The sequence below is a fragment of the Musca domestica genome, unplaced genomic scaffold (genome assembly GCF_030504385.1).
Source record: "Musca domestica strain aabys unplaced genomic scaffold, Musca_domestica.polishedcontigs.V.1.1 26, whole genome shotgun sequence".
In the NCBI taxonomy this organism is placed as follows: domain Eukaryota; kingdom Metazoa; phylum Arthropoda; class Insecta; order Diptera; family Muscidae; genus Musca; species Musca domestica.
The window spans coordinates 11619968-11640252 of record NW_026712283.1 but is presented as its reverse complement, the minus strand read 5'-3'; the positions used below and the strand labels follow the sequence as shown (position 1 = coordinate 11640252).

The following is a 20285-nucleotide window of genomic DNA, read 5'->3' as shown; positions in this document are numbered from 1 at the left end:
TAAGATGAGATGAAAAAACAAAACACAAAATAAAATGCTTTCAAATATTTCATCCATCCAATGGCCAGTCAAACACAAGGTCGACCTGGCATGCCAAGAGGAGGAAAAAAACGTTTAACACAGTATTAACAATATCATTGAAATATATACATATTTCGGTAAAACAAAAAAAAGTATTTAAAAAAAATTATATATGGAGGGAAATTATCTACACTCGGCAATGGCGGTTGTCTGGTACTCTACAGGGCGAGATAAAAAACTGCCATAATTTTTACATTTTTTTAAATTTTATTCAATGAAAGCGAAAAATGTCGGAAATAGCATCAAATTTTAGAATAAGTTTAGATTTGTTCGAATTGGTCAGCCTTGGCACGAAGTGTGGCCTTCAAACGGCCAATAAAACCGTCACACGCTACACGAATGTTGCTCTGCGGTATTTTAGCCCTTTCCCGGTGAAGCACTTGCTTGCGCTCGGTGATCGACACTTTGGTATTTTTTATTGCCAACCTTGCTTTTCAATTACTCCAGAACAATAATCCAACGGATTGGTATCCGGAGATTTTGGTGGCCATTGTGTGCTGGAAACGAAACGAGGAACCTCATTTTGTAACCATTCTTGGGTGGTGCGTGCTAAGTGCGATGGTGCTGAGTCCTGTTGGAATGTCCAAAACGTTTGCGTGCCCAAGGCTCTAATACACCCTTCAGAATATTTTCGCGATAATATTCGGCATTTATTCTGATGTCACGGTCGATTAATACGAGCGGAGAGCGACCATTGCCTGTTATGGCGGCCCACACCATCCCCATGGCTGGTGACCAACCGACGGTGTACATTTTCAGCTGACCTCTTTGGCAAGAAAACACGATCATTTTATTTGTTTACAAACTGCTGGACAACGAATGTTTTGTCATCGGAGACGGAGAAAACCAAATTCGGCAGTTCACCACTTTCGGCCAAGCGAAGCAACTCTTTAACTCTTTTGAGTCTAATTTCTTTCTGTTGCGGTGTAAGTTCTTGTAATTGTTGGAATCTCAATGGCTTTATCCGAGCTCATTTTTCAACGTTTGCCGAATGGAATATTGCGATATGTTCAGCTCATGAGCCATTTTTCGACCACTGCGATGCGGGTGTCGATAAGTCGCTTCTTTACTTTTCGAACCATTTCTGCTGATGTTGCTGTTTTCTTCCGTCCACTTCCTTGACGTCGGGCTACTCACCAGTATCACGGTAACGAGCGATGATACGAGACACAAAAGATTTATTCACATTTAAATACTGGAGTGCTCTAACGATATCCACTTGTGGAGTTCCAACCAAATATAAAGAAATCACACTATCACGCTTCAATTCCATCACGAATAACTTTTTTTCTGGAAAATTGTCACCAAAATTCTTTTTAACGCTTGTAAACAATATAATGAGTTGTCACAGAAATAATTTTAACAACTGTCGAACGAGTGGCTTATAAATTACAGCAGTCTGAAGTTGGTTGCAGTTTTTTCATCGCACCCAGTATATGCTGTATATATTTATTTATTTTATTATTATTATTATTTATTTTTTTTTTTAAGTCAACTTATTTCATCTACCTTATGCTTGATGTAGGGTATCAAAACTAATTGATTTGAACATAAAAAAATAGACAAAAATTCGAAAATTACTTTACGACTTTCAAATAATTTTTTTTTTCATTTATGATTTTATGATCAAACATAGTTTTATGTGTTTTTACAACAGATTTTTTCTCCAAAATGTAGGTCGCATATTTTGGAATTTTTTTTTTACAATATTTAATTTTTTTTAACACATTTTTTTGCAATCTCTAGAAAATAAAAAAACAATCCATAGTTTGTCCAACATTGTTTATCTTTTCTGTTGGCAGTAAATTATGAGTTTATTTTGATCTCGACACGACGACACAAAAACATATTCTGTCGTCACATGTTTTCTTCAATTTTATGTTCTATAAACAAAATCGACATAGTGGTATAGCTAATAAACACGCGCTTCCTATTTAAATATGATTTAATGGCGAAAATTTAAAATATTTGTTGGAGAAAATTAACATAATCGAAATTTTGTTTACATGATCCATCTGCTGGAGCATAGGATGGAAAAAAATTGTTTCCCAACATAGAAAAAATGGAATAACGAGTTCTACACTCAAAAATTTCAAACTTAGTAAAAGAAGACTTTAATTAAAACAAGTAAAAAAAATTAATACCTCCTACCTTTGGGTAAAGAAAACAATTTTATATAAAAGGATCTGAATTTAAACGCGTTTCATTTCTAACTACAAATAACAGTACGACTGTTTGAATGCAGTTAAACTTTTGAAAAAAAAAAAAACATAAAGATGAGGCTGTAGTATGGGGGCTATACTAAAACGGAACCTTTATAGACAATTTTACACTTCAAGGATTGACATTTATCAAATCTTCTTAAATTGAAACAACAAGTTCGTAGGTAAACGTATATATGTGCGCTAAAGGAAAATGTGGACCTAAATAGTCAATGTTCTGCCACCGCAGCTAGAACCCATTACGAACCACAAATACTTAGACAAAATTGTAGAAAAATGTGGCGAAACAGTTATATGAGGGCTATACCAAAACGTGGACCTATATATGCTATGTTCCGCCACCGGAGCCAGAACCCATTACGAACAACAAATACCAATTTTTAGACAAATCCATGAAAAAATATAGGGAGGTACCGTTATATGGGGGTCATGCAAAACCGTGGACCTATACATACAATTTTTTACCATAGGAGCTAGAACCCATTATGACCTAACGATACCAATTTTTAGACAAATCCGTGAAGAAATGTGGCAAAAGTCATCAAAATACTGAATATCGGGAGGTATCCTAGACATAATACAAATTGTTCTGCCAAATTTTGAAGCTCTACGTCAAATAATGTGGAAACCTATAATTTGGTAATAAATATGTTTTGCTGGTCGAGCCGAAATTTTGTCAGCTGACAGGTTAAGCCTGTACCGCCTGATATTCGGTGTTTTGACGATTTAAGCCACATTTTCAAACGGATCTGTTTTAAATTAGTTATTTAAAATTCGTAATGGTTCTATAGAATATCATGAATACAGGGCCACATTTTCTTTTAGCGACCGTATAATAATATGCCGCTATTTAAAATACCTCAAGTTTCTCCACGTTCACTACAGGGTGAAGTAAAGAAGCGACTTGATCGAAACCCGCGTCGCAGTGGCCGAAAAATGGATCGTGAGCTGAACATATCACAATATTCCATTCGGCAAATATTGAAAAATGAGGTCGGGGTAAGGCCATTGAAATTCCAAAAAGTGCAAGAACTTACACCGCCCCAGAAAGAAAATTGGCTCAAAAGAGCTAAAGAGTTGCTTCGCTTGGCCGAAAGTGGTGAACTGCCGAATTTGGTTTTCTCCGTCTCCGATGAGAAAACATTCGTTGTCCAGCAGTTTGTAAACAAACAAAATGATCGTATTTACTTGCCTAAGAGTTCAGCTGAAAATGTGCACCTTCGGTTGACCACCAGAACTCAAGCGCCGTCCATGGTGATGGTGTGGGCCGCCATAACAGCCGATGGTCAGAATGGCATCAGAATAAATGCCGAATATTATGGCGAAAATATTCTTGAGGTTGTATTTATTTAGCTTGGGCACGCAAACATTTAGGCCGCAGACCTTTGGACATTCCAACAGGACTCAGCACCATCGCACTCAGCACGCTCCACTCAAGAATGGTTACAAAATGAGGTTCCTCGCTTCGTTTCCAGCGCACAATGGACACCAAAATCTCCGGATACCAATCCGTTGGACTATTATGTCTGGAGTATTTTGGAAAGAAAGGTTGGCACAAAAAATACCAAAGTGTCGATCACCGCAAGCAAGCGCTCCGTCGGGAATGGGCCAAAATACCACAGAGCAACATTCGGGCAGCGTGTGACGGTTTCATTGGCCGTTTGAAGGAAATAATTCGTGGCAAAGGTTTTCTAAAATTTTCTGCTATTTCCGACATATTTTGCTTTCATTCAATAAAATTTAAAAAAAAAATATTAAAAATTATGTCGTTTGAATTTGTTGCAGTTTATTCATCTCACCCTGTATATTAGTGGTATTTAATAGTAATTAAGTGTTTCATTAATTTTTTCGCTAATAGTTTTTTTTTATAATTTTAATTTCTCTTCGCCCACATTTTAAAGGGTCAATTTTTCGATAATAGGATATTAGAAATATATCAATCGGATGGATGCAAAAAATTAAACTATTCGGGGTCAAAGATCAATTTTTTGATTAATTATCTTTAATGTCGTAATTTTAAGAATTTTGATCCTTAAATTCTTAAAAAATATCCTTCTAATTTTTTCTTAAAAAAATATTCTTCTTCATAGAGAATCATCAACAATTTTTTCGATATATCGGCTTAAAATGTTAACCTTTGGACTGAAACTGGATTCAATATCTTCTCTATGACATAATAATGCAGAGGTACAATGTTTTGTTAAGAGCTCCTTATATGTTTAACCTTCAACCGCTTCATAATCTTTTTCAAACAGAAACCAATTTCCTTATTTCCTTTCAGTTTTTGTCTGAGAAAAATGAAAAAAAAAATATTAAAATCACAAAAGAGAAACTATGCAAACATATGTTTACACATTCATTTTTGCGCCTAATATATTTTCTATGTAAAAAGAAAACTATTAAAAATAAAACTATGAAATCAAAAGAAATTTTCAAGTTCAAGTCTAAAAACAAAAGCAGCAGCAGCAAAAAAACGAAGAGCATACCTTGAAATTCTAAAGAATTTATTTTTTTCGTTTGTCGTGTTGGTCGGGTTAAAAGATGTTCTTAGACAAATGAACGGCGATGCTGAGGTGATGATGATAAACGCCTAAGAGAATTTCAGCAATGGCATGAATGTTGGCCTCGTCGTTGTCGTTTGCACGCCTAGAAACACGACCATTCTTCCAAAAAAACACAAAAAGACAGCAACAACAAAAAACGCACTAACGAGTTCAAGTTGAAGAATAAAATTGCCTCACAACATCCCCAGATGTTGAGTTGAGAGATGATGCCGGTTGTGGCGAAGATGATGCGGCGGCTGTTGATAAAATTCCGAAAATGAAAATTTTTTTTCGTTGACACAATGCACGTCAGTGCAACGAAAAGAAAAACACACCGAAAGATAAAAACAATGTGCGCTCAGAAGAAGAAAAAAATCCAATTTGTTTTGAGTATATATCCGGTTTGGGGCGACAATGTCGTCGTCCCAATCGTTGTCGTCTTGAGGCGTAAGAAAAAAATCCACACTGAAATCACTGCGCCAAAAAAAAAACGTTTTGTTGCATCGGAAATTTGCGTTTATTTTTGTTTTTGTTGTTGCATGATTTTTCCCGTTCCGAGAAATTTATTTACAATTTTACAAAATTATACGAAAAGCAATTAGGACACAGCACTCATTCCGTCATGCTGATGGGTAGGCAGGCAGGCAGATTATAGAAATGACGACGATAATTATGAGGAAATTTAAATGTTGTTATGTTTGAAGGCATTTCCGAATGGCCTATGAAAAACTATGCCAAACAATAATCATCAATGCATGCAGCAAACAATTTTGTTTTTTTTTTTGTGGGGATCTCAGAAAACTATAAACATATTTATTTTTATATATTTTTTTGCACAATATTTATTTATATTACATTTATTTTTATTTTTCTGCAATGATAGCGACACACACCGTTTTTTGTTTTCTTCAATTTTCTGATTATTTCTGAGGAAATAATTATTTTTCATTTTATTTTTATTTCAAGGACATGACCACAGCGTATGTAGCTTTTTTTGCATTAATTATTATAGATTTTTTTAAATGTGTTATAAATTCACTGTTGTTGTTTTTTTTTTCGTAACACTTTCCGAGACCCGACGATCAAAACCGATCCGATCAAATCTTCCTGTTTTCCCAACGGAAATATGTATTCTTGCCGAAATAACTAAAAATTATAATCATATTCTGTTTTATTCCATTCCGTTTCCGAATTCAATCACATCACGCTCGCGTTCTCGGGGACAACTAAAACGGAGAGCAACAATTTTCATTCACTGAAGCTCCCATTTGAAAATATTTTTCTTGAAATAAAAAGAAAAATCAAAAAACAAACAACAACAGAGCGAACACTCAGAGAGATATACCACATCAACAACATTCAATAAAAAATTGCAAAAACAACGTGTACTGAGAGAAAATTTTTTTATTTTTATAAAAAAAAATAACTCCGAAAGACAGCTTTCATAGAAATTCTAATAAAAAGGCTTGAAGCATTTTTATAATTTCAGAAAACTTAAAGAAACTTGAAAAGATATTTGAAAAGATATAGACTTGAAAAACACTCCAAGTCAAATAAATACTTGAAAAGCTGTTCCAGGAATACATTATGTTAAAAGCTTCAAACACTCATCTAGTAAAAGCAATAGTTTTAAAAGCTCTCGCAATGATTGAAAGACTGAAAAGCTTTTCTTATTACAGATGAGTCTAAAAAGGCAACGTGACAAAATCGTCTATTGATTGGAAAACCAAAGAAAGACCTAAAGTCTGAGAGGAGCTTGAGGTCTTCTAGTGATAGAAGTGCTTTGGAAGGTTTTCTGGACACATATTTAAAGAAGAACCTCTGAAGGCTTTGTAGTCAAAGAGCAGCTAAAGAAAGTCTTCTACTTATGGAAAAGCTTCAGGAGGTCTTCTGGTTATAGAAGAGCTTCAGAATGACTTCTGTTCATAGAGGAGCTTTTGAAGTTCTTCTGGTGATGAAAGAGCTTTAAAATGTCTTATGATCATAGAAGAGTTTCAGTGGCTTTTCTAGTCATAGAAGAGCCTCTGGTCATGGAAGAGCTTCAGTGTCTCTTCTGGTCATAGGAGAGCTTCAGTGGCTTTTATGGTAATAGGAGATCTTTAGTGGCTCTTCTGGTCATAGAAGAGCTTCAGAAGTCATAGAAGAGCTTCAGCAGCTCTTTTGTTCATAGAAGAGCTTCAGCGACTCTTCTAGTCATGGAAGAGCTTCAATGACTCTTCTAGTTATAGAAGATCTGCAGCGGCTCTTTTAGTCATGGAAGAGCTTCAGAAGGTCTTCTGTCTATAGAAGAGCTTCCGGAGGTCTTCTGTTTATAGGAGAGATTCCGGAGGTCTTCTATTTATAGAAGAGATTCCGGAGGTCTTCTATTCATCGAAGAGCTTTCGGAGGTCTTCTAGTCACAAAACGGTCATAGAAAAGCTTCAGAGGGCCTCCTAGTCATGGAAGAGCTTCAATGGGTCTTCAAGTCATAGGAAGGCTTCAGAAGGTATTCTAGATGAGCCTTAGAAGGTCTTCTGGTCATAGAAGAGCATCAGTGTCTCCTCTTAGTGGCTCTTCAAGCCATCGAAGAGCTTCAGTGTCTCTTCTGGTCATAGAAGAGCTTCAGTGGCTCTTCTGGTCATAGAGGAACTTCATTGGCAGCTTCCGAAGGTTTTCAAGTCATAGAAGAGCTTTAGAAGTATTTCTTGCCATTGAATAACTTCTGAAAGCTTCTGCAATTTTTGTAGCATTGGAGGATCTTCAGAAGGTATTTTATTTACATAAGGGCTTCAGAAGGTTTTCTAGTAATAAATAAAATAAAAGAACTTTAAAATGTATTCTATTTGAATAAAAGCTTCATAAGATCTTCTATTGAAAGGAGAGCTTTAAAAGATCTTCTAGTCTGATGAAAGCTTCAGAAAATGTTCTTCGTCTGGTCTAAAGAAGGCTAAAGAAAAGCTTTTAGTCCTAGAATGGAGAAGAGGGATTTCTGGTCATAAAGCTTTATAAGATCAACGTCTGAAAGCTTTCTATGAATGAAAAAGCTTTAAACGTCTTCTGTTTTAGAAGAGCTTTAAAGGTATTATTTTTATAGAAAAACTTTTTGGGGCCTCTTTTAATAGAATAGCTTTAAAGGTCCTCTTCTTATAGAAAAGCTTTAAAGGTTTGATTTTCATAGAAGAGCTTTAAAAGTTTGCTTTTATAGAAAGTGTTTCTGTCTATTAAAGTCTGCCGAAGGCCTTGTATGTGTAAAACACTCGTTGTCGTCTATAAACTTGATGACCGATGAAATGTCTTGTAACCTATAAAAGTTCGTGTATCTAAAAAAAGGATGTCTGGTCATAAAAACTTTATATGGTCAACGACTGAAAGCTTTCTATCTATGAAATAGCTTTAAAGGTCTTCTTTTTATAGAAAAGCTTTAAAGACCCTCTTTTTATAGATAAGCTTTAAATGCCTTTTTTAGAGAAGAGTTTTAAAGGTCCTCTCTTTATAGGAGAGCTTTAAGGGTCCTTTTTTACAGAAAAAGTTTAAAGGTCTGTTTGTTAAAGTCTTCTTTTTATTGAAAATATTTTTGTCTATTAAAGTCTGCTGAAAGCCTTGTATGTACGGAACACATGTTGTCATCTCTAAATTTGAAGACTCAGGAAAGGTCTTCTAACCTATAGAAGTTCGAATATTTAAAAAAAAGCCTGTCTATATAAGTCATTTTCAAAGTTTTCCCGATTCCCCCAAAATGTTCACTAGAAAAATTTAGGCATATAACTCATATTTAAGCTGTGATTTGGTTACTTAATTTGTTGGAATTTTTATGCATCTCTTTGTTGTTGGTTCGTCACCATATTTTTATTTTTCAATTGAGTATCGTTGTATGTGCTTGTTGTTTTTTCCTGCTGCCTGTTTTTTGTTCCTCAGCTTTAAAAATTTTTCACACGCTGAATAGAATTTTTGTCGAAATATCTCATTTTTTTTGTTGCTTTCGTTTGTTCTGGGCCTGGCAGATGTCCAAAATGAATATTTTCTTTTGGTTTTTCCTGTGTGACGGAGCCATGAAAGACATCTTTCGGCAAACAAACAATTCAATGGTCGAAGAGAACGACAAGCCAACAACCTATCCGTCATGCCGCTAGTCAGTCAGTCAGACAGCCAGCCACCTAGTGCAGGAGATAAAAAATGGCGAGTGACTAAAAATGTGTTACTCTTTTTGTCTGTTTGCTGTTGTTGTTGTTGTTGCTGTTGGTAAATTCATTTGTTTTCATTCAACACACAATAATAATAATAATAATCGTAATAATTATAATGAGCGATACGCTGCTGCCTACGGCTGCCATGCAAGCAGAGAGTCACCCAACCAGCCAGTCATCCATCCTCTGCTTGGTTGCTGTTTCTATTCGAATGTGAATATGTTTTTTTTGCCTTCGTGCTTTTGTTGTTGGGGTTTTTATTATTATTTTTATGGGAATTTTTCTAGTTGTTGTTTTTTTTTTTTCGCTCATATTTTTGGGAAGTGTGTTTTGTTATGAATATCTGTGAAAATATGTACGAGTCGTCTATTTTCTGACTATTGACACTAATAGAATTTAAATGTATGCAAAAATAAATTTTTAAAAATATTGAAATGGATATTTCCTCCCAGATTTTGTGTGTCTGTGGCATTTGGAGTATGAAGGCTGTGAACTGAATTTTTTGGTGGCAATATGCTTGTGGCAAGTCTTAAATTTCAAATGCTTTGGAATTTGAGAAATGAGGTGAAGCAAATAATCGCCACACATTTTATACAGCATGGCGTATACGTACTAAAACACCGCATAACAATCATACGCAACATGGAACAAAGTTTGGTATTCAGTAACAGCTCATTTCGAACGTCAATTTACTGGCGAGAGCAAGTTTTTGCCAATTATTAACATCCCTCCTTTTCCCCCGCAAAGTACCCCATTATAGCATATAATTATCGCCATCTGTTCTAAATGCAATTTTGTCTGTTTGATTGACAAATAGAAGTAAAAAAAACGACGACGACAAACAAAAAATTCTGTGAAAATTTTTCAATTGAAATACAAAGAAATTTTAATGCAAATAAGTATCACATCCCGCTTCTCTTCGGTTTTTATATCGTTATTTTTTGTGCATTAAATTTTGTTTGTTTTCTCAGTCGAATGTCTGTTTAGAGATGTGTGCCGATTCAACACCACTCTTTTTGCCGTGCTAATTAAAAAGAATTGCGGTTTATAAACAAAACATTGACAAAATGTGTTGAAATATAATGGGTTACGCCCGGAGAAAAATGTTCGTTGAAATTTCATCAGGGACTATTCTGGGGGTTCTCGTAATAGAAGAGCTTGAAAAGCCCAATAAATATATGGATAGAGTGGCTTAAAGAGGCCTCCGATGGAAATACTAACATTCAGAGGTATTCTAACTAAAGAAGGTCCCTTCCACAAAAAAGGACTCCCTATTAGTATTTTATGGAAGGAAGAACATATAGAACTTACTGTAAGTTTTCTATGGGGAGAAGATTAGTTAAAAAGTTTCCATGGGAAAATGAGCTTCAACATTTTCCTATGGATAAAAGGTATTTCCAAGATATTCTATGGATGAAAGATCTTCAACAGCCTTTGTTTTAGTATATCTATATTCATTAGCTAGCTATTTCCTTACCAGAAGACATTCAAAAATTTTTCTACGACTAGAAGATCCTTTCGAAGTTTTCCTACAATTAGGAGACTCTGCATTGACTAAAAGAACTTCTGAACCTCAGAAATGACTAGGAGAACGTTTAAAGCTATTCTATAACTAGAAAACTTTTTGAAACTCTGCTATGGCCAGAACATTTTTTGAGGCTCTTCTATGACTAAATAACCATATAAAGCTCTCTTAGGGATAGAACATCATCTAAAACTTTTATATTGCAAGAAGATCTTATGCAAGTCTTCTTTGACAAATGGGTCTTCTGATGCTTCTCTAGATAAAACTACTTTTGGAATCCTTTGAAAAAAATCAACCAAAACTTTTCTTTGACTTGAAGATCTTCTTAAGGTTTTTTTATGGCAAAAAGACCTACGAAGACTAGAAGACCTTCTGAAGCTCTCCTATGTCTAGAAGAACTTCTGAAGCTCTACCATGACCAGAAGACCTTCTGAAACTCTTCTATGGCTAGAAAACCGTCTGAAGCTCTTTTATGGCTAGAAGACTTTTAGAAGCTCTTCCACGACTAGAAGACCACCGAAAAATAGAAGGCCTTCTAAAGCTCTTCTATGATTAGATGACCTTCTGAAGCTCTTCTATGGCTAGAAGACCTTCTGAAGCTCTTTTGTGACTAGAAGACCTTCTGAAGCTCTTCTATGGCTAGAGGACCTTCTGAAGCTCTTCTATGGCTAGAAGACCTACTGAAGCTCTTCTATGGCTAGAAGACCTACTGAAGCTCTTCTATGGCTAGAAGACCTACTGAAGCTCTTCTATGGCTAGAAGACCTACTGAAGCTCTTCTATGGCTAGAAGACCTTCTGAAGCTCTTCTATGGCTAGAAGACCTTCTGAAGCTCTTCTATGGCTAGAAGACCTACTGAAGCTCTTCTATGGCTAGAAGACCTACTGAAGCTCTTCTATGGCTAGAAGACCTACTGAAGTTCTTCTATGGCTAGAAGACCTTCTGAAGCTCTTCTATGGCTAGAAGACCTTCTGAAACTCTTCTATGGCTAGAAGACCTTATAAAGCTCTTCTATGGCTAGAAGAACTCCTGAAGCTCTTCTATGGCTAGAAGACCTCCTGAAGCTCTTCTATGACTAGAAGACCTTCTGAAGCTTTTCTATGGCTAGAAGACCTCCTGAAGCTCTTCTATGACTAGAAGACCTTCTGAAGCTCTTCTATGGCTAGAAGACCTCCTGAAGCTCTTCTATGACTAGAAGACCTCCTGAAGCTCTTCTATGACTAGAAGACCTCCTGAAGCTCTTCTATGACTAGAAGACCTTCTGAAGCTCTTCTATGGCTAGAAGACCTTCTGAAACTCTTCTATGGCTAGAAGACCTTCTGAAGCTCTGCTATGGCTATAAGACCTCCTCAAGCTCTTCTATGGCTAGAAGATCTTCTTAAGCTCTTCTATGGCCAAAAGATCTTCTGCAGCTCTTCTATGGCTAAAAGCCCTTTTGAAGCTCTTCTATGGCTAGAAGACTTCCTCAAGCTCTTCTATGGCTAGAAGAACTTCTCAAGCTCTTTTATGGCTGGAAAACCTGCTGAAGCTCTTCTATGGCTAGAAGACCTTCTAAAGCTCTTCTATGGCTAGAAGACCTTCTGCAGCTCTTCTATGGCTAGAAGACCTTGAAAAGCTCTTCTTCTATGGCATCAATATAAGTAACTATTGCCAAGAGATTTTCTATAGGACTCATACAGGACTTCCATGGCCAGAAGGCATTTTCTAGGTTTTCTTAGGCTATAAAATCCTCTGGAGCTGTTCTATGGATAGGAGATCTTCTGTATGTCTTCTGTGCCTATAAATTCTTTTATCTGTCTATTATTGCCAGGTAGCCTACAATATATCGGCTGAAGTCATCAAAACACTTCAAATCAGCCGAACATGCTATTTGGATCTGAAGTCACAAATTTGACCAGAATTGAACCTTTGTCGTTGGGAGAAGTTATACATGTGCAGAATCCAAAATTCCAAATTACTTTTAAGTCGATTAAAAATTTCGACGGGTATATTAAAAATGTCGAAAATTAGAGTTACTCCCATATGGGGGTCCTTCATATGCAAATTTAGAGTTTTTGTGCATTCCGGCCTCGACTGAAATTTAATTGGTTTTACAAAAATATTCCCCAGATTTTTCCAATAATATTGCCAAAGATACTGAAATATCTTTAAAAATGTAAAAATGTGTGGAGCTTCCCCGAACTACCTTGGTTACCTCTTAAAATGTTTAGCCCGAATTTCATAGTCCTTCCGATTTTTTTTTTTTTATTTTAATAATGTGATTAAAAACATCCCAGTGTGCATCCAAGCAAAAATTCTTGCAAAGAATATTTTCAATATTGGTCCAAATTGCAGTATAGAGCCCATAAAAACGGTAGCGTCGGTTTTTTCATATTTTAATGATTTTAACCACATTTTCTAAATTTTAACCAATATTTTGAAAATTTTACTTTTGAAATGTTGAAGCATATTAAAAATTCGAGCCATCTGACAGTTACGAAATTTTTGTTGATAGGTTTCCGATGCATATTTCAAGTTATCATATTTCGATTAATCTCTGACTAAACTTAAAAATATGATTTTCTACATTAAAAATGGAAATACATATATTCAAAATATAAAAAGGAATTTTTGTGTCTACTAGGGGTAGGGGAGTGGACGAGCATTTTATTGACAGCAATCTGTGATTTTAGTAACAACTGTGCCACATATGCCAAATTTCAATCGTTTTTTTTTTTTTTTTTGCTTTTTGTTCTTATGTATTTTTATTTGGTTTATTTCTTTGATTTGTTTGTTTGTTTTATTTGATTTGCAAATTTCACATATCTGAATTGTAGTGTGGCGCAGCCATGACGTCTGCCTTTAATTTTGAAAAAATGTTAGCATATCGTACTCACTCAATTATAAATTCAGTTGTAAACGTGAGTTTTGTTTGTTGTTGGTTTTGGCATATTTTTGTTGTTATAGTAGATCGTATAATTAGAATTATACAACATAAATTATTTTTGCCTTGCTCTATTAAAATAGTTTCATGTTTTTTTCTTTTTTGGGGGAGAACATAAATTTTGCCCTTTGTTAATAACATTTTTATTTAGGGGTTAGATAAGTGTTCAAATCGCCTCGTGAAGGTGTGAATTATTCGGCAAACTTGGAAAATTTTATGGAAGAGAAAATATTTTTTCAAGAAAGAGATATTTTTTGACGAGATATTTTTTAACGACCTGCTCCAAAAAATTCAATTAAATTACCTGTAAGCAGATCCCTTTCTTTAGCAAAATAGAAAGTAAAACAATTAAAGGGTATCAGTCGGTTTTGCCGACAGATTGATACCCCCAGCGTTTATCCGTTTATTCGAATATATTTTGACATGTTTTTTTATTATTCAAAATGTTGACATTGTATAGGAGAGCTACCACTGGGGTAGAACAATATTGTCCATTTCGATTATGATCTTAGTCTGATATAATCATTGGAGGTGACAGCTTTGGATAATGTGAAAATGCTTTTTGAGAATTCTGAACTACTTTGCGAAGGGTCAGCATAACCCATATTAATGATTTTTGAAGTTCGCCGTTGATTTATTTCGCATGTATAAGGGTTATAATAATTCATAACGTTAAAGAGTGGAAAAGGTACCTGGGGGTGGCCCCATAAATTTCATATACAGATCAGATCTTTTTCAAAATTTTGACCTTTGTGGAGGAGGTACCAGAAGGAATGAATAGCTATATCTTATTTTCACATGCTATCTTGTAACGATTAAAATATTGGGATGTGCGAAATTTAAAAGAAATCTGATGCATATTTCGCATTTTATGATCGTTTTAGATATTCCAAATTTTGAACCTTTGGGGGAAAGGTATTCAAAGGAGTGGTAAGATATATCCCATCTCGCATCAGACCTCGTTTTGGTAGAAATATTGGGATATGGAAAGTTTGAAAATAATCTGATGCTTATTTCGCATTTTTCGCGTTTTGGTTATTCAAAATGTTGACACTTTGTGGGATAGGTACCAGAGGCCACATCATCATCCATGTCTTCATCCGGAATGTTCTTAAATATCAAATGTGAAACAATTTCGTGGGTAAATGTGACTAGGATTATCAAAATACCGAGTATCGGTGGGTATCGTAATATATGCGCTATAGGAAAACGTGGACCTAAATTTTCTATGTTCTGCCACCGGATCCATTATGAACTACAAATACCAATTTTTAGGCAAATCCTTGAAAAATATGGCAATATAACCAAAACACTATTCTGAGGTACCGTTATATGGAGGTCTAAAACGTGGATCTAAATATTTAATGTTCTGCTACCGGAGCTAGAACCCATTATGACCTACAAATTCCATGTTTTAGACAAATCCGTTCAAAGATGTGGCAAAAATCATCGAAATATCGAATATCGGGAGGTACCGTTATATGGGGTCTATAACAAAACGTGGACCCATATATACTATGTTTCGCCACCGGAGCTAGAACCCATTATGATCTACAAATACCTATTTTTATATAAATCCGTGGAAAAATGTGGCAGAAATCATCAAAATACCGACTATCGGGAGGTATCGCTCTCATTTCTCATTTTCAATGCCAACCATCCTAGGCACAATACAAATTGTTCTGCCAAATTTTGAATATCTACGTCAAATAATGTGGGCTGTATCGTGATTTCAAAGACATACAGACGGTTTCCGTAAATCGACTATGTTGATTATGAATAACTATACTTTATGAGGTCTAGGACGAACATTTAGAGCTGTTACAAACGGAATGGTGGAAGGTATAAAAAATTTCTTTTGTTATTTCCCCTTGTAGTCAGGAATTATATCTCGAAATTAATAAACCTTTGGTCCTTCCTAAATTGATTCCATTTTAATATAAGATTCTTGATGAGGATTTTGTAGGAATAACCCACACCCCCACCAGGAAATCTGCTACCTCCTTTGCTGTAGTAGCCTACCGCACATATTTACTTCCACGCAACTTGTGTAAATTTCAAACTGAATGTAAATCGAACTTTTATCTCAAATCTATGTCATACAGTTCCAGATAGAACGTGAATTAATCAATTTAAATCAAACATATACCTTTCCAAATTTTTTTCTAAGGTTGACTCATGCCAAAGATATCTATAGAAAAGATTAAATGTCATCTGAAATATTTAAAAGCTTTTCAGTGCCAAAAATTATTATGCAAAAATGAAAAAAAAAAAAAAAAAGAATTGAAATAAAAATGGCAGACGACAGACAAAAGCAAAGAACCGGCGACACCTATCACCACGGCGCACACAGTATGGAATATGTCCAAAGCACAAAACACTGTACAGTTAGTATTTTAATGACCGCGCAACAGTTGTCCACAAAGTCTTAGGGAACTTTGTTTGTTAATCTTAGAATACGCAAACATATATTGATACTAATGAGAGAGAATGTCGTGCGAATCGTTCGACATGGACTTTGTATATTCTCTATTGTGAATAATGTTGAAAAACATGACAAATAAGAGAGTTGCAGTTGTTTTGCCGACAGATATGAGCCTTCAAGTAATGGCCAGTTTTTACGTATGTGACCAAAAGGTATGGTTCGAATTTTTATTCCCTCAACCGTATGGCTACAGCGACTGAGAAGTGACCAAATGAAATAAAAACTAGTAAAAAAAAGTATCTGTGGGTTTTGCCGACAGAGTTATGATTATTCACACTGTTGACACTTTATGGGGGGAGGTTCCGAAGCAGTTGGCCAATATTGTCCAATTCGTATCTGACCTAAAACTGAAAAAAATATTACAATGTGCCAGAATTGGACTATATCGACTACATCCTATACTTTATATGAGATATGTGCAAAATTTTTGGAAAATATGGAAATATGCGTGAGGTAATAGATATAACGGACCGAAGAATTCCATTCCATATGAATACTTTATCTAATACATATAAAAATATTAGTATGTGCAAAATTTAAAGAAAATCGAACATTTACAAATCATAAATTCCGAATAATTACATATTCACATCAGATTTCAGGTTAAAATAAATATTTAGATATCGCAAGTTGTATAGAGTCGCAGATTCCGCAAGTTATGATAGATATAAATATTGGAAATTGTGACCTTTTGTGGGTGAGATACCAGAAGGGGTTGGCAGATATCTATCATCCACAGAACAGATTTGGCGTTAGCAAATATGTTTGGATGTATGAAATTAGAAGAGAGTTGGAAGCTTATTTCGCATTTTATTTTTCAAAATTTTGAAACCTTAGTGGGGGAAGTACCAGAAAGAGTACGCCGATATATCCAATTTTAACAGAAGATCTTGTAGTAGTAAATATAATAGCAGAACCGGATGCTTATTTCGGATTTTATAATCGTTTTGGTTATTCAAAATTTTGACCCCTTGTGGGGGAGCTACCAGAACAAATGGTCCGATTTATAACAGATCTTATATTAATGGAAATATTGAGATTAATCTTAATTTTGTCTTTTATGAACTTCATGGGTATTCAACATTTTGACCCTTTGTGTGGAGGCACTGCAGATCAAGTGTAAGTAAAAATAGTGACATGTGTGGAATTTTTAGAAAACCGGATGGTTATTTAGGTTTTTTTGATATTTTAGGTTATTCATAATGTTGACCCTATGTGGGGGAGTACCAGAATAAATGGTCCAAACTCTACCATATTTATATCAGATCTTATGTTGATAGAAATATTGAGATGTGCCAAGTCTGAATGGAATCGGATGTTAATTTCAAGTTTTATAAGCTTCATGGATATTTAAAATATTAAACCTTTGAAAGGGAGATACCAGAATGAGGGACCGATATATTCCATCTACACCGCAGATCATGTGTTAGTAGAAATAATGGGATGTGTGAAATATGAAGAGAACCGGATGCTTTTTTTGGATTCTATAAACGTTTTGGTTATTCAAAATTGTGACCTTTTATGGGAGAGGTTCCAAAAGAAGTGGTCTGTTCCCAACCTTCTTTATAATATATCTTGTGTTGATGGAAATATTGAGATGTACCAAATCTAAATGGAATCGAATATTAGTTTTACGTTTTATGAGCTTCATTGATATTCAAAATGTTGACCCTTTGTTGTGGGGTACCAGAAGGAGTGTACCGATATATTCCATTTTCAAAGCATATCATGTGCTAGTAAAAATAATGGAATGTGTGAAATATGAAGAGAAGCGGATGCTTATTTCGAATTTTATGATTTTTTTGGTTATTCAAATCTTTGACCCTTTGTGGGGGAGGTACCAGAAGAAGTGGTCCGAACTCTACCATCGTTATAACAGATCTTGTCTAGATTAAAATATTGAGATGTACCAAGTCTGAAAGGAATCGGATGTTAATTTTGCGATTTATGGGCTTCATGGATATTCAACATTTTGACCCTTTGTGGGTGCCAGAAGGAGTGGACCAATATATTCCATCTTCATACCAGACGTTAGGTTAATAGTAATATTGTGATGTGTATAACAATCGGACCCTTACATCACAATTTTATAAGAGTTATAATTATTCAAAATTTTGACACTTTGTGGGTGAGGTACTTGATGGAGTGGCCATTTTCGCACCTAACCTAGCATTGATGCAAATATTAGGATTTGCAAAGTTAGAGCAAAATCGGATTATCCTTTGTCTTTCTCTGCTGTAAAATATATATTTTTTTGTTTGTTTTCTCTTTCGAGACGAGCTTAATGATCTGAAATTTGCAGTGAAAAGGAAAGCCAGATAGACACTATCACACACTCACCACTATGCGACGCGTTTCGCCGTTGGTTAAGCGGCTCATCAGGCATATTTGGTGTGGATGATGGCTTACAAGGGCCGTTCTCTGGAAAGTAGTATATATTTCGAACTTATTGCAAATTAGCATATGCGAATTATACACTAGAAACTCTCCAGGTTCGACTCAAGTTCTATTGGCAGATCTTTTTCACAGCAAAGTTTTGTTTTTGTAGTGATGGATTTTTTGTCCACAACAACTACATTGCTTCCAATGCATACACTTGTTTTAGTGCTGCTTTAGGAAGACGGGTTAATGGCTCTGAACGTAGAGACGGCAACTTCTATATATTTTTTTTTTTTTTTGAAAATGTTGACCTTTGTGAGGAAGGTACCAGAAAGAGTGCACCGATATTGAACCATATCCGAACTCGATCTAAGTTCGACGATGATATTACGATGCATCAAGTTTGGGCCAAATCGGATACTCCGTTCGAGAGGAATCGTGCGCAACAGCCAGACGAACGGACGGACAGACATCGCTAGATCGATTCCAAATGTCCTAAAACGATTTTGGTCCAAAGAGACCTAGGGTCTAAAATCGATATTTCGATTAGGCACGTTTTTGGCCGTATCAAATGATGTATACCCTCGGTAGCCATATGGCTGAGGGTATAAAAGTGTGCGAAAAATATTAATTTGGGGTTGGCCCAGTCTCCCCCTCACAGCCCACTTTCAATTCCATGAATTGTAATCCAGTTGAATATCCATTTTCAGAAAACTTGGATATTTTCAACATCAATGTAGAGTTATGCATTTTTCCCTAACATATTTCTATTTATGTTTTATGCCAAAATAAGCGCCCTTGATGTTAAACTAAAAATTGAAATTAGTTTGCAACACCATTACATAGTGTAACCTAATACTGTTCATGTGAAAAATCGTGACCTCCCTCAATTCTTGGACTACAGTGCTGAAGTGTCGTTGAAAAAAGTTCTTTTATGCTGCTGCTGCTGCTTCGTGTCTATGAATAATTCAAATATTATTTGTCACAGCTCCCTTACATTCAATCGACAAACAAATTTAAGGGGTTGATATACGAACGGTGAAGAGAAGATAAAGTGAATACACTGGCAAAAAAAAGAATATCAAAATTCTTAAAGAATTGAATGACTAATCGGACGGCATGAATAATGCAGTTACTGTTATCGTTGTAAATTACGGCAATAAACTGGAGGAAAAGTGTCAGAACTTAAAATTAAGATACTGAAGTTTGATCGGAATTTCTATAATGACCAGGAAGAAAATACAGCATGGATATGAAGTACATCTACATTAGAATATCCAATAAGGTGATTACTGGCTTAAGAATAAAGACATAGAGAACAATCTCTTGTCATTTTAAGTCTAAATAAAATTCACCTTCAAACTTTTTGAAAATAGGAATCAGAAGTTCTTATACGTCCAGTAGAGACCACCGACTGCAAAAAGCATGTTCGATTTTACGATTAAGGACGACCGAAGTTTTTCTCAGCCCAGGACTGCCAACTCAGCCAATTATATTAAAACCAAAGTGCTCATACTTCAACAACCATAAACAAAAGCCTTTGCAACGTCTCATTTTTAACTTAAAAGCTACATACACATTTCCATACATACAATATTTTTGTCAAAGAATTTTTTTTTTGGAAATTTTCCTAAGATGCAACTACTTTCGATGCTTACTTCCTTTTTTGTAACAATCTTCTTTCACATGCTGAGTTACTCTTAAGAAGCAGCACCCCACATCTTGGCTATTAAAAGTCAGTATTTTTTGTATGTTTTTCCCCCCACTATCAACAGATGTCAACAGTTTGCATAGCTTAAGCGAATATCTTGGTTGGTTTAAGTGTGTATGTGTGTGTGTGCACAAGTACTTTCTTTGTTTGTTTGACAGCTTTTCTATTTTTTTTATGTTCTTGTATTTGCCTTTCATGTCATCTCTATTTGTTTGTCGCATTCAATTTTTAGAGGAACAAAAAGTAATATAAAT

General features: G+C 35.2%; 1 protein-coding gene across 10 annotated transcripts in view; it reads right to left on the bottom strand.

Moving 5' to 3' along the window:
* The window catches only part of LOC101894730 (rho guanine nucleotide exchange factor 7), a 63017-nt gene that overhangs the window by 38712 nt on the left and 4020 nt on the right, over positions 1-20285 (bottom strand). The window contains exons 1-2 of one of the 10 annotated variants that reach the window (XM_059123924.1): positions 5702-6071; positions 4790-5103 (exon numbers count right to left, since the gene is read on the bottom strand). The exons of 8 other annotated variants lie outside the window; for them this stretch is intronic. The gene's annotated coding sequence lies outside the window, so the exon portion shown is untranslated. Of the gene's footprint in view, positions 1-4789; positions 5104-5701; positions 6072-20285 lie in introns of those variants that run through there. One more of the 10 variants, XM_059123925.1, reaches the window with a different exon arrangement.